The following is a 13463-nucleotide window of genomic DNA, read 5'->3' on the forward strand; positions in this document are numbered from 1 at the left end:
AGAGATTAGAGTGATGCAGCTGCAGGACAGGCAAGAAACAGCAAGGATTGCTGTCAACCTTTTGAAGCTGGGAGAGTGGCCTCCAATAGGAACCAACCTTGCCAAAACTTTGATTTCGGACCTCTAGCCTCCAGAGCTGTGTGAGAATAAATTTCTGCATCTGAAGCCCTTAGTTTGTTAGGGCAGCCCTAGCAAACTAATACTCTATTAGCGAGCTCTATTCCTCTGATTTATGTAACTACTGCAAATAGTTCCCTGGGAATGGGTGAATGTTTCAGCAGGCAACTCTCTCAATAAGGAGACCTGGCCACGAGCTTCTGTTGTTTAAGGATTATGTAGCATAATCACTCTGGTAAGTTTCTTTATCTGTAAACTGGACACCTCTAGAATAAACCCCATGATCCCTGACACTCAACTGATTTGAACTGGTCTTGGCTGGTCTCCCGCCCACCCACCCCCAATGGGAGCTCTGTGTGCAGGGCTGGGACCTTGGCTGGAATGTGGCCCAAGGGTTTTTAGCATTTCTGTCCTGAGAACTGATTTTTTCTCGTTCCTATTTTAGCTTTCACATGCAATCATAATTTTAAAGTTGAGCTGACTCTTGACTAAAGGGGTCAGCCTTGGCCTCCTGTCTTTAGAGGTTCTGTGAACAGAAATAAACCACCCTCGGAGAAGGGTGTTGTCCTCAGTTTTCCTTCACAGTGCAGCTGGGTTGTAGGCCTGGGAGCATCCCAATAAATGTTTTAAAAATGTTGGAACCTGAAAGGGTTTAGTCCAACAGGCTTTCAAAATGGACCTTGGCTCTGCCTGAAATTCTAAGAATCCCCCTGTCCTTTTCCTTCTGTCTCATCCTAAGGCTATAGAACCCATGGATGCATCTGCCCTCATGGCAAAGGATTTCAACTTCTCAAACTCCCAGGGAGAAAGAATAAAAAATAAAATATATTGCATTTCACATCAATTGCCTGATTTTCATCAGCCTCCCACCTGGTTTCCTATAAGCCCCCAATGCTGTTTTCACCCGAGAACGTGCTTAATCTCATGGATAGCCCACATTATCAATACCTTTCTCTTTAAGAGATTAAATGATTGGCCGTCTGAATTTTCTAAAATGCCCGAGGGTTGCACCATTTCACTTGATATGGGGTAAATGGGTAGAATCAAGCAATGAGATGGAATTGATAAGTCACATAGAAAAATCCGTCCCAGTTCCATCATTTTCCTTTCACTCCCTTGCCTTTCATACGTGTTTCCCTTTTCCTGGAATGCCTTATCCCTCTTTCTTCAACCAGGTTGTGTATATTCTCCCTTCAAGATTGAAGTCTCGGGTCATCCCTCCTGGAAGATTTCTCTGACCCTCCTACTTGCCACGTTCTACCTCCCTTTCCTTCTTATCGCAGGTAAGTGTAAGGCTCTGTGTGCTTTCAGCTCCGGGGGCCTCCAGCGTACAGTGTGTAATGGCCTATTCACGTGTCCATCTCCCCACTAGACCGAGCAACTTGAGGATGACTTAGCACCTGAAGGTGCCTACCTGTGTGCCTCAGGACCTGGCATGAGTTTCAGGAATAACCATGGAAAGAAGAAGAGAAGGGGGGAAAGGGAAGGGGGGAGGGAGGGAGGTGGGGAGGGAGGGAGGGAGGAAGGACAGGAGGAAGGGAGGGTTGCACCTTGTTGGGGGGGAAACTGAGGGGCTCTGGTGACAAATGTGGCCAGCATAGGAAAGAAATCTAAAGTGACAATAAGAGCCATCACATAGGCAGAACTTTCTGGAAAGACATTGGGCAGTAGCCTCAGAGAAAATTCTCTAGTCTCAAAGATGACTTTGAGAATGATCACCTACCTTCTGTGTTCCTTATTGTTGAGTTGTCTCTCTCCCCTCTTTTTTCTCCTCCTCCTCCCCAACAAATATTTGCTGAGAGTCTACTGTGTGCAGAACACTGGAGCTGGCTGAGGAAGGGAGAGAGAGAGTGATTGTAAAAACTCACGAAAGACAAGGTCCGACTAAGAGTCCAAAAGTGCAGATGACAAAACTGAGAAAGAATTCAGCTATTATTAACAAGCTTAAAACTCCAAACCTGGAAAAACAAATCTTCTACTGCTTAGTAAATATTTGTTGAATAGCTGAATGTGGGTCCACCATGTGCCAGCCACTGTCCTCGGAGGGCATCGTAGGGGATACCAAGATAAATAAGAGACAACCTTTCCCTCCAGAAGTTCCTGGCAGCAAACCACATGCCCCCTCCATCCCCACCCCCTGAAGGATCAGTGCTACCAGTCCAATCATATGGACTGTGTAATTCCTTCCTCACCACAGTCCCAGGGCCTAGTTGGTTGAACATGGATAGAACAGTTTCTGAGTACGAGTGCCATGAGAAAACCTTTCCTAAACTGTTGTCATCTCACCATTTGATCCCTGAAATGACACGTCTGACTCAATAGGTAAATGTGTAGAAAGGGCGTAGGGAAGAGGAAAAAGGGAGGAAGAGTGGATCCCAAAGACCATGACTCTTTTAAGACTTGGTCTGCACTTTAAAAACATCCTCTAAGTTCAATGTGTAAAAAATAAAAATTAAAACTTACTCACAGTGTGCCATCGGAGGCATTTAATTATCAGACCAGCTAGCTGCCGCCATCTGAACACCTTTTCTGGCACACGTGTTGAATTATAAAATTGGCATGAGTAGGTGACTCTGTAGGTGTGTCTGCCTGTGTCCTCTGAGCCCTGTTCTTTTGCTTATCTTATGTCATAATTCTATAAGTCCAAAGAGACTGCTCTATAGAAGTTAACAGAAGTGCAGAGACAATCTTCATTTCCTCATTTCCCCAGCGTGAAAGGAATAAACGTGTGAATCAACTTGGCTGAGAGTTGCCTGTGGGGAGTTGCGGGGCAGCGAGTCCTTCAGTGTAACTGGAGCCTGAGATTCTTGGAGTGGGAGGGAAGGTGGGCTGAGGCCAAGTTACGAAAGGCCTGGGAGGTTGTGCTGTCTCCTGTGCTGGGCACAGGGGGTGGCCCACAAACATTCGAAAGCAAAGAAGGCTCACAGCCACATTGGTGTTTTCCCAACCTCTCCTTGGCTGCTGGGTGGACTGTGGGCTGGAGAGAAGGCCAGCTGGAGGCAGGCAGGCGAGTTTGGGTGAGAAATCGTGAAGGCCTGAATGAAGGTGGTACAGAGAGATGGAAAGGAGGGGGTGATTTTCAGAGAAACCCTAACAAACTGCGTCCTTGGTGGCACTGTTCACTGAGCTGAATCTTTGCTTTCTGAACTGCCAGTGTTTCAGAGGCCAGGAGCTTTCTGTTTGTTCTGTACACCTGATACAGCACACTCCCTACATTGCAAGCTGCAGATAAATAACAACGTCGTCACTAAGGGGCCTCAGCAGATTGAGAGACTGACCAAGTACTCCTGGAAAGCTGGAGTTTCCCTGAATGAATCTCTCTCTCGAAGTCTGCGGGACAGCATGCCACCATTTGTTGGTGGCTGGAAGGAACAGGGTCCTAAGCGAGTATGGCATAGTGTTTAGTTGTTTATGTAGTGCTAAGGGGCCTCACCACCTCTTTTGGACAGTTTCCTATCAAGACATACTTCCTAGAATAGCTGATACAAATTCCATAGTAAGGGCTTAATTTAGTACAAACTTAATCCCAGTCACGTCTCCCATCCAGATTTTATTTCTTGACAATTTTCTTTGCTGGCTACTCTTATCAGTAAAAGTCTGGACTGCCTAACCAAATCCACGGAAAAAGATATCATGGGCACACACATTTTTCCTAGTCCTCTTCCTTTTAAATCAGAAATTCTGTATAACATTTTCCATAAGTGAAAGACAGAACCACTTCCTAGCTTTTTTTGGTCCTTTTTTTTTTTTTTCTGAACAACAGACCTTCCTTTTGGATTTACATCAGCATTTAGCTAACTTCCTGAACACTTCACCCATTTCCTGAACTTATTCTGAGGAAGGGAAAACATCCTCCTTCAGAAATAAATGCAAATAATCACAGAGATTATTTTTATTAAATAAATAGTGTAAATGCAATGGAATTTCCTGTACGATGTGCATTGACCATGGCTATTTCAACAAAAACCTATTTGTTGTGATCCTGTGGGGACCATCTTATTTGCAGGTAGTCTGAGGAATTAGAACCATTATGTAGCTACTCAAGAGATACGTTCTGAACATTTGCAATTTTTACTCTTGTTAAAAATATTTTTCAAGAAAAATTTGAACACTAGGGGGAATTATTCTCTCTCGGTCAGCATTCTTGAAGCTTTCTCTTTTTTAAAACAAGGTTTTTGTGACACCTAGTGGTGAATAAGGGAAGCCCATCTTCAGGGCAGAAGATTGACTTCATACGGTTTTCTTCTCTTCTGTTGATTAACATTTTCTCGGAGCCAGCCCACTACCTGGGGTGAAACTGGTCTAGTTTTAAGAATGAATGAAAAATGTGAAACTCTTCAGAGGAAGCACATCAATCTATCAAGCTGGGGTCAGGTTTTTTAAATTTTTAAGTTTTTTAAATGAGAGCAATTTCTCTGTATTTGTGAGAAGGCCTCCTCCCATTTAGCCATCTTTTACTTATTATTATTTTTTTTTGAGGAAGATTAGCCCTGAGCTAACTACTGCCAGTCCTCTTTTTTGCTGAGGAAGCCTGGCCCTGAGCTAACGTCCGTGCCCGTCTTCCTCTACTTTATACATGAGACGCCTACCACAGCATGGCTTCTGCCAAGTGGCGCCGTGTCCGCACCCGGGATCCAAATTGGCAAACCCCAGGCCGCCAAGAAGCCGAATGTGCAAACTTAACCGCTGCGCCACCAGGCCGGCCCCTAGCCATCTTTTAGTGGAGAAGAATTATGTATTTCTAGTGAATAAATCTCACTGACATCTTACAGACGTATTTTAGGCTGACTGCCCGTCATTTCTGAACATTTTACAGGACCCTTCTTATGCTCTCTAGGGTTTGGCAGTGGCTGATTTTTAAAGAGAGAGATGAGAGGGATCTCAGAGGGGCTGCTCACCACCCACCCCCATCCAGGACAGATGGCCATCCAGGACAGATGGATATCTGGCCTCCTCGCACCATCCCCAGGTAGAGACTCCATAATCCATCACTCAGGCTGACATTCTTCCTTAGGTCCACTTCCCTTAGCCTGATAGCCAAGGCCCCACAATCTGGTCCCTTCCCCTCTCTTCCAGCCTCACCTCCCACCAGTTCTTCAGCTATATATGCTATCTATGTCCTAGCCAATCCCACCCATTCCCAGTTCCCCATCTAACTCATACTGTCTCATTCTTCTCCGCCTTTGCACATGCTGGTCTCCTCAGCCAGAAGACTCTTTCCCTCCAAGGCCCTGTGCTCATTGTTCAAGACCCTGTGTAAGTGTTTCTCCTCCTGGGAGCCTCGGCTGCTTCAACCAAGCAGAGCTGATAGCACCTTCCTGTCTGTCACCTGGGAACCTCGTTCGAACATCTATAATTGCACGTGTTATATTACATTCTCTTGTTTTTATGTGTCTCTCCTCCAAACATCTGTGAGCTTCTCAAGGACAAGAACTGTTCTTGTGCCTAATACCCTGACCTGTCCAGGTGCTCCACAAATGTTCACTGACATCCTGCCATCAGCCATTTGTGGCATTAGATTGTTCCACTTGGCTACAGTGTTTTGATAGGAGCAAATTAGGTGTGGGGGCAACTAGTTCAAGGGTAGAGTTGACGATCAGGGGAGTAAGTCTTTGAAAATGTACAGAATCATTTATTATCCCAAATGACCTCAGCCTTCATCCCCTGAGGATTAAGATGATTTCACAAAAATAATCTCTAAGTTTCTGTCTGGTTCTAACATTGTAGGATTCTATAATTGGAGGAGATATGATCCTAAAGCAGGGTTTTGAAAAATCTGGGGTCAATGCAGGGAGTCTATAATTGTATGCAAAATATTTTATGTACCCATGTCTTTTTTCTGGGGAGATGGTCTATACTTTCATAGACGGTCTATGATTGCAAAAGATTAAATACCACAGATTAAGAATCGGTAACCAAAAGGGCGATCATAACTCCACTGGGTCAATAGGAGTTGACACCTTCTTGGGTGTTTCAGGAGAGACTTATAAACCAGCAGATGCAAATTCCTTCAGGACCCTTCTCCACTGCCCCTCGTTAGGACCCACCTACAGGTCTGGTCTGCAATTTAAAAAGAGAGGCTGCGATGCTTTTGGCTGTGTTCCATTTGTGCTGCGTTAATGTCCCCCTCCTCAGGTTCTAAAGGTAAGGTGAGGGTGTGGACAGAACCTGGTAGACCCAAGACTATGTACTTTTCCCCACAAAAAAAATTGTCCTACTCTGGGAAAGGTACCACACAGTGCCCACAAGTTCTGCCCAAGTGCTCCCTGCTGAACCCTCCGGGTAACATCAGGAAACCTGCCTTTGAAGCCTGACTGCTGCAAAATCCTGCCACTGTGGTCTGGGCCTGCAAATGGCTATGATGCTTTTGCTCTTTATGAGAGATGCCTTCAGCAAAGTGAACTGTGGCTGGCAGGGCAGGTTTTGTGGGTGTGCGACCTGGGCAGTCATTCAGGGCCCCAGGCATGGAAGGGTCTTTTGCTCTGTTCAGTGCTCTACTGTTGTTGTCTTGAAATTCTTAATTTTTGAAGAAAGGGCCCCATAGTTTTACTTTGCACTTGGTCTTGCAAATTACGTTGCCAGTCCTGAGTGTCTGCAGATACCTGAAGCAGCACCATGTAGTGCAAAGAGCATGAGCTTCATGAGCTTTGGAGTTGACAGCAGGGGTTCAAATCCCACTTCTACAACTTTCCAGAGGTGTGAGCTTGAGTAGGTTACTTAACCTCTCTGGGCTTTAGTGTTCTTATATCTAAAATGGTGATCATGTGATCATATCTAACTTTTATAATTGTTGGGGCAATTAAGCAGTATGTGATATAGTAATTGGTAGTGGTTGATAATGACAACAGTGATTTGAAAGTAACTAGTTAAGAAAGAAAGAAATAGGTTAGTGAGCAAAGCAGATCAAAACAAAACAAATAAGAAAGCCATACACGCAGGACTGGGAAGAATCCTAAAGAGGAGCTCCCAGGATGAGGTGTTTCCACCTTTGTCCTTCCATAACACTTTGCACATAGTGCCATCAGAGCACTTAAAAATATTATATGATTATTTTCCTTTATTACACATATTTTCCCCCATTAAACTTTGAGACCCCCTGAAACCAGGGACTGTGTCTGTCCTTTAAGAACATTTTTGAGTTCCTAGCACAAGGCCTGTGACAAAGTAGACGTTCAATAAGTATTTGTTGAAAGAGTAAACTAATTCATTATTTTATTTTATGGTTGAGGAACAGAGGCCCAGAGAAATTGAGTTGCCCAAGCTCACCAAGCTTGTCCTTGGCAACGCCAGGACTGGAGTCCCCTGTTTGTTTTGAAGGCATTGCCTGGGGGCTCTCTGGGGACCCAGCCCTTGGAGCTGTTAGATACAGTCTTGATTGCTTACTGAGTTGCAGTTATCAGATTATCTGGGAAATGTTTGAGCCTTTTATGTAAGTGCATATTTATTTATTTGGAGTCAAAAACCAGAGGGGAAGACAGCCACTGGAACTAGAATATGCTTGTGACTGGCCCGAGAACTTCTGGAGGAAGCAATCCATCAGATCACCTTTACTGAGCTCACAATTCCGGGACAGCTCAGGCTCCGCTTTCTCCTTCCTCAAATCCTCCCATTCATGATATTATCTTCTGTGATGCTGCTGTCCTGGATGTGATTGATCACCCACCACTATCTTGGGGACCTGAGAGTGACCTTCTGGATGCATTTGTAAGGAACCAGCTTGGTAAGAAAAACAAAAACTTGAAGGCATCCTCTGGTTGGCCTGAGATAAGGGGACCTCGGAGTCTTTTTTTCATTAGTCTGGCAAAACAAACCAAACAATAAAAAATCCATACGAAAATATTCTGCTTCCAGGGACTTAAAAGATACTTCTCATTTCACCCACCCCATCAACATGATACTATCTCCATGTAAGAAAAACCAATGTGTTTGTGTGTGAGTGGAGAAGAAGGGAGGAAAGAAGAGAAGGGGAGGGGATTCACAGAGAAAGGGAGGAGGGAAGAGTTAAGAGGGAGGAGAGGTGGAATGTAGGGGGAAAGTGAAGAAATAAACAAAGACAGAGAGAGACTGAATGTATTTGGAAAGAGATGTGGGACTAATAGTTACCTGAATAATCCCAGGAGGCTGAGTCAAATCAACAAGATGAATCAACCCAACCCACCTTGTTAAATTCAGCTGGTCTGAGAATAATTCTTGTGCTGGGAAAGAAGCAGTGGGGTATAGGAAAAAGATCTTGGTTTGAGTTTTGGCTCTGATGATAATTTGTTATGTGAACATGGACACATCGTTTCAAGTCCTAGGCCTCAGTTTTGTCATCCAGAAGTGGGGGAAACAAATGAAATGAGACATATGAAAGTAATTTGAGAAAACAGAGTGTGACACAAGCAAACAGTCTTGAATTTACACTCAAGCTGGATCCACGCCACTTAAATCAAAACAGGCTTCAACGCGCCTCCAGCTCTCCTCTTCATGGGCTCAGCAAAGTTTTCTACCTCCTGTTTTGAAGATAAATAAATACATAATCCAATGATCTTGTCACATCCTTGTGCTCAGTTGAACTAATTCCTAATCATGGATATAACTCTGAAATCATAATGTAAAAAGAAAAAAGACAAAGGGTTTGCCTACCATTGTTCAACACGTTTATTACAGAGGAAAGGGCAGATCTGGTTAAGAATGAGATCTGGTTCAGATGCCAGTTCTGCCACTCATGTGTGGCTGTGCAACCACAACTGTGTGACCACGGACAAGTTTCTCAGCCTCACCAAACCTCACTTTTTCCAATTCTGATGTGGAAACACCTCCCTCCCTGTGTCGTTACCACAAGGGCAAGTGCTTAGCACAGCTCCTGTCATCTGTTAGAGCCTCTGATTATGTCGACCATCACTGTATCCTCAGTCCTAGAACAGAGTAGATGGGAAATATGTGGTACCTTCCCTTCTCCTTTTCTCTTTTTTACTCCTCCTACCCCATCCCTACTCCTATTTATTCAAGTGTATTTCCATTGCCCCCAGAGTAAAGCCTTGGATCTGAGTGTCTGAGATACTCCTTGAGAGCATTTCTGTGATGTCTTCAGATAAGAAAGGAAACCACTGTCTTATAATTGTGTATCTGTCTTGAGTGTCAGCAATGAAAACAGACTCTAGATAACTTAAATGGAAGGGTGTTTATTGAAAGGATTTTGAAGGATAGACAGAATTAGGCTTGGAAAAGGGTGGAAATTCAGGGATATTCTTATGCTGTGAAGGAAGCAGTGGGGTACAGTGAAAGGATTTGGCTCGGATGATCATTTATTGTGTGAACATGGACACGTCATTTAAAGTCCTAGGCCTCAATTCTCAAATCCAGAAGTGAAGAGTCAGAGGGTGAGGCCAAGGGAGTCACAGTGATGTGCCTTGGCAGGAGGCTTTTTGTCAGCATGCCAGCTCTGCTCTTTTGAACAAATGACTTCCAGCTGTCTCCATGGATAACCACCAACCACATCCATGTTGTTGTATTGCTCCCTGGAGACTCCCAGTTCCAGGGAACACCACTGGTGGGCTGAGCCCAAGTCAGTTGCTTGTCCTCAGATTGTGCCAGGGCCAAGGGTGTGTGTGTGTGTGTGTGTGTGTCTGAAAGAGAGAGAGAGAGAAAGATAGAGAGAGACGCTGTCCACTGGAGATGTGGAAGGTGGGTCCTACATCACACCAAGACAAACTAACCCTTAGAAAGAGAGAGGGATTGGATGGCAGACACTAGATGATAAAAGTATGGCAAATGTCCATTGCAGCTCAGAAAAGGGTCTTCAATCCTCTTCTGGAAGTCATGGAATCCAAGGCCCTGCCTCATGCAGGGGTGTCTCCTATTCATGGACAAAGGGCCCAAGTATAGTGCCAGGGCATTCAGTGTACATTATTGTGGCTAAGGAGAATCCAGCTGTGTCTGCTTATCCTAAGTGATTTTGGGGGGAGAAAAAAAGCAACATTAAATTAAAGCAAATAATTAGGGATTTATTAACATTGAAGAAAAACATTAAAAAAGTTGAATTCAATTAAATGGTGAATGACCAGCTATTCAGACGGCGTTGATTGATTTCCACACAGATGTTTCTCCAAACCTGTCTGTGCTCAGAGGTAGATGCTTTAAGCAGCCCACGTGTGTTTCCCACACGCTCTTGGCTCCCAGCAAACTCTCCCAAATGCCAGGTGGCTGTGTCACTGATCATTATGGTCCCTGCTTCAGAAACTGACAGTCTGCTTCCTTTTTTCTGTATCTTTTAAATCCTAATTATTAAAAAATAAATAAATTCAAGACTCAAGCTCAGCAGCTGAATGGATTTTTTGTTTGGGAAAGCCCAGTTTTCAGTAGAAAACTATCCCTAGCCAAAAAAAAAAATTTTTTTAAAGCAGCTCCTGCCTCTCCTCTTTGTTTTTGTCCCAATATCAAGTATTGTGATGAACCTCAGTAGCCTTTGGATCCATTTCCTGCCCAAAGGTGTCAAACCAACTAGAAGATCATGATTAATCACCCCCAAGCCCTTCATTTGCAAGTAAACAGGACTGCAATTCAGATGGTCCACATTCACCTCCAAAATTTAATATGGGTCAGGTTAGACTAAATCCTCACTTTTGCATGGGGCTTCACAGTTTGTAAAGAGCTTTACAGTTTACATGGAGCTTTATAGCTCACCCTCTTATACACATTATTTTATTTGATCCCCATGATAGGCCACCAGGTGACCATTGCCTTTCTGCTGGATTACTGTGAACACCTCCCACCTTTCTCAAGGTCTGCTCTTTCTTTTCCCTTTTTTATTGAAGTGCACTTAACATACAGTAAAAAGCACAAGTCTCAGTTGTTTGCTTTGATGAGTTTTGACAGTTGCACGCACTGTGTAACTGCCGTGTACAAAAAGATATAAAACAACTCTATCGCCCCAGAACATTTCCTCGTTTTTCTTTCCAGTCAATTTCCCTCTCCCCCCCAGGAAACTACTTTCTGATTTCTATCACTATAGATTATTTTTTCTGTACATGGATTTCATTTCATGTCAATGGAATCATACAGTATATGCATTTCTCGGTCTGGGCTTTTTTTTCATGGATTTAAGAATCATCCATGTTGTGTGTATCAGGAGTCCCTTCCTTTGTATTGCCAAGTAGTATTCCATTGTATAAATACATTTTGCTCATGAATTCATCTTTTGATAGAAATATGTAGGGGTTTGGGGGCATAATTTTTGCTATTGCAAATACGGCTGCTATAAAAATTCTTGTACAAATACTTTTGTGAACATATGTTTTCATTTAACTTGGATAAATAGCTAGGAATGAAATTGCCGGGTCATAGGGTAGGTGTATGTTTAACTTTATAAGAAACCACCGAATAGTTCTCCAAAGCGTTTTGTCAGCTATATGAGTTGTCAACATCCACTCTTGCTTCCCCCGGTCATTTCTCCTCATAGCCTCCAGAGTAATCTATTCAAAACATAACCTTGATCCCATCACTTTCCTGCTTAAACCCTTTCAATGGCTTCCCACTGCCCTTCAGATAAAGGCCAAATTTTTTAACATAGCCTGCGTAATCTGGCCCCTGACCTGTTATATGGCTACCGCTTCCCCCGCCTCCCTCCACGCTGTGTCTGCATTCCAGCTGCACCGCATACGTTTCCATTCCTCGCATGTGAAGCTCTTGCCCTGCCCAGGGCTTTCGTCCACGGGGTCCTTTTCCTGCACAGCCCTTCTTCACCCATGTGCCCCTTTGCCTACTTATCCTTCAAGTCTCAATTTGAAAGTTACTTCCTCAGGGACGTCCTCTGCACACGAAGTCAGGTCCCCTGTTACCTGTTCCTGTACTCCCCATTCCTTCTCCTTCTTCACATTCATTGCACTGTTGTTATTTTTTAAATTATACGTATTTATTTCAATTTTTGAATAGGTTATACATTCATGTGGTTCAAAAATTCTCAAAAGATATTCAGTGAAAAGTTTTATTCCCATCCCTGTTCCCATGTGCCTGGTTTCTTACCTACATTGAAAGAAAGAAAGAACTCCTTATATTGGTTTTTTAAAATCTTTCCAGAGATTTCTTTTTAAATGCCTATACAAGATTTTATGCACACAAACTGTAGTAATTTTTGGTATTACTGTTACTATTATATTCTTTTATTATATTGGTATATAACTAATACTATCTGTATTACTGTACTACCATTAGTATTACTCTACATAACTACAGTATTTGTATTAATATACTACCATTAGTGTTACGTTAATACACTCTACACACTGTCCTGTACTTTGCTTTTTCTATTCACCCATCTGTCTTGGCCATTTTCCATTTCAGAACTTAGAGAGCGTCCTCATTCCTTGTCACTGATGTCCAGTGTTTCACTCTATGCTGATCCAGGCCTGTACTTATGGCCATTTAAGCTATTTTTAATCTTTTGCTATTATCAACAATGCTGCAATGATAGCTGTCATATACATATGTTACTTTTTATGAGTTCGAGAACATCTGAAGGATTTCTCAGAAACAAATTGCTGGTACAAAGGGCATATGGGTTTGTATTTTATCAAATTTTCCCAATTGCCCTCCGTGGGGTTGTACCACTTTATACTCCCACCTGCAATGTACAAGCATCCCTGTTTCCCCTGGGCCTCACCCATATGTGTTGTAGAACGTTTGGATGTGTGGCAATCTGAGAGCAGAAAAATATTATCTCAGCACAGTTAGTTTTAGTTTGCATCTCTTACATAAGAAACTAAGCATCTGGTAGGATTTGTTGTATTTTTTTTTTTCGAGGAAGATTAATGCTGAGCTAATATCTGTCGCCAATCCTCCTCTTTTTGCTGAGGAAGACTGGCCCTGAGCTAACATCTGTGCCCATCTTCTTCTCTTTTATAGGTGGTACATCTGCCACAGCACGACTTGACAAGTGGTGCATAGGTCCACGCCTGTGATCTGAAACTGGTGAACCCTGGGCCGCCAAAGCAGAGCATACAAACTTAAGTGCTGCGCCACTGGGCTGGCCCCAAGGATTTGTTGTATTTTTAATTACTTAGCACAGTGCCTGTCATGTGGTAGATATCCAATATATCCATTGATATAATAATAAACATATGTGTTATATATTAATACATAATATGATGCATTATATGCTTTATATGTATGTCTTGTGTATTAATATATAATAAGCACATGTATTCTATACTAATACATATCTGTTAAATGAACAAACTGAATGATGATCAAAGAGCTTAAGGTGAAGTGATTTAAGGACTCACAGCTTGTAAGTGGAGACTTCCTGGCACCAAGTACAGAGTGCTTTCTATTAGTCTGTGCAGCCCCACGTTTCTAGGGTAGTCCAA

The 13463-nt window shown here is 43.1% G+C and overlaps 1 long non-coding RNA gene across 1 annotated transcript; it reads left to right on the forward strand.

Moving 5' to 3' along the window:
* Nucleotides 1-1263: 1263 nt before the first annotated feature.
* Nucleotides 1264-13246, forward strand: LOC139083944 (uncharacterized). The gene is made up of 2 exons (XR_011541108.1): nucleotides 1264-1400; nucleotides 13000-13246. It is a non-coding gene; the product is annotated as an uncharacterized lncRNA (long non-coding RNA).
* Nucleotides 13247-13463: the final 217 nt, after the last annotated feature.

Source organism: Equus przewalskii, chromosome 6 (genome assembly GCF_037783145.1).
Source record: "Equus przewalskii isolate Varuska chromosome 6, EquPr2, whole genome shotgun sequence".
NCBI lineage: Eukaryota > Metazoa > Chordata > Mammalia > Perissodactyla > Equidae > Equus > Equus przewalskii.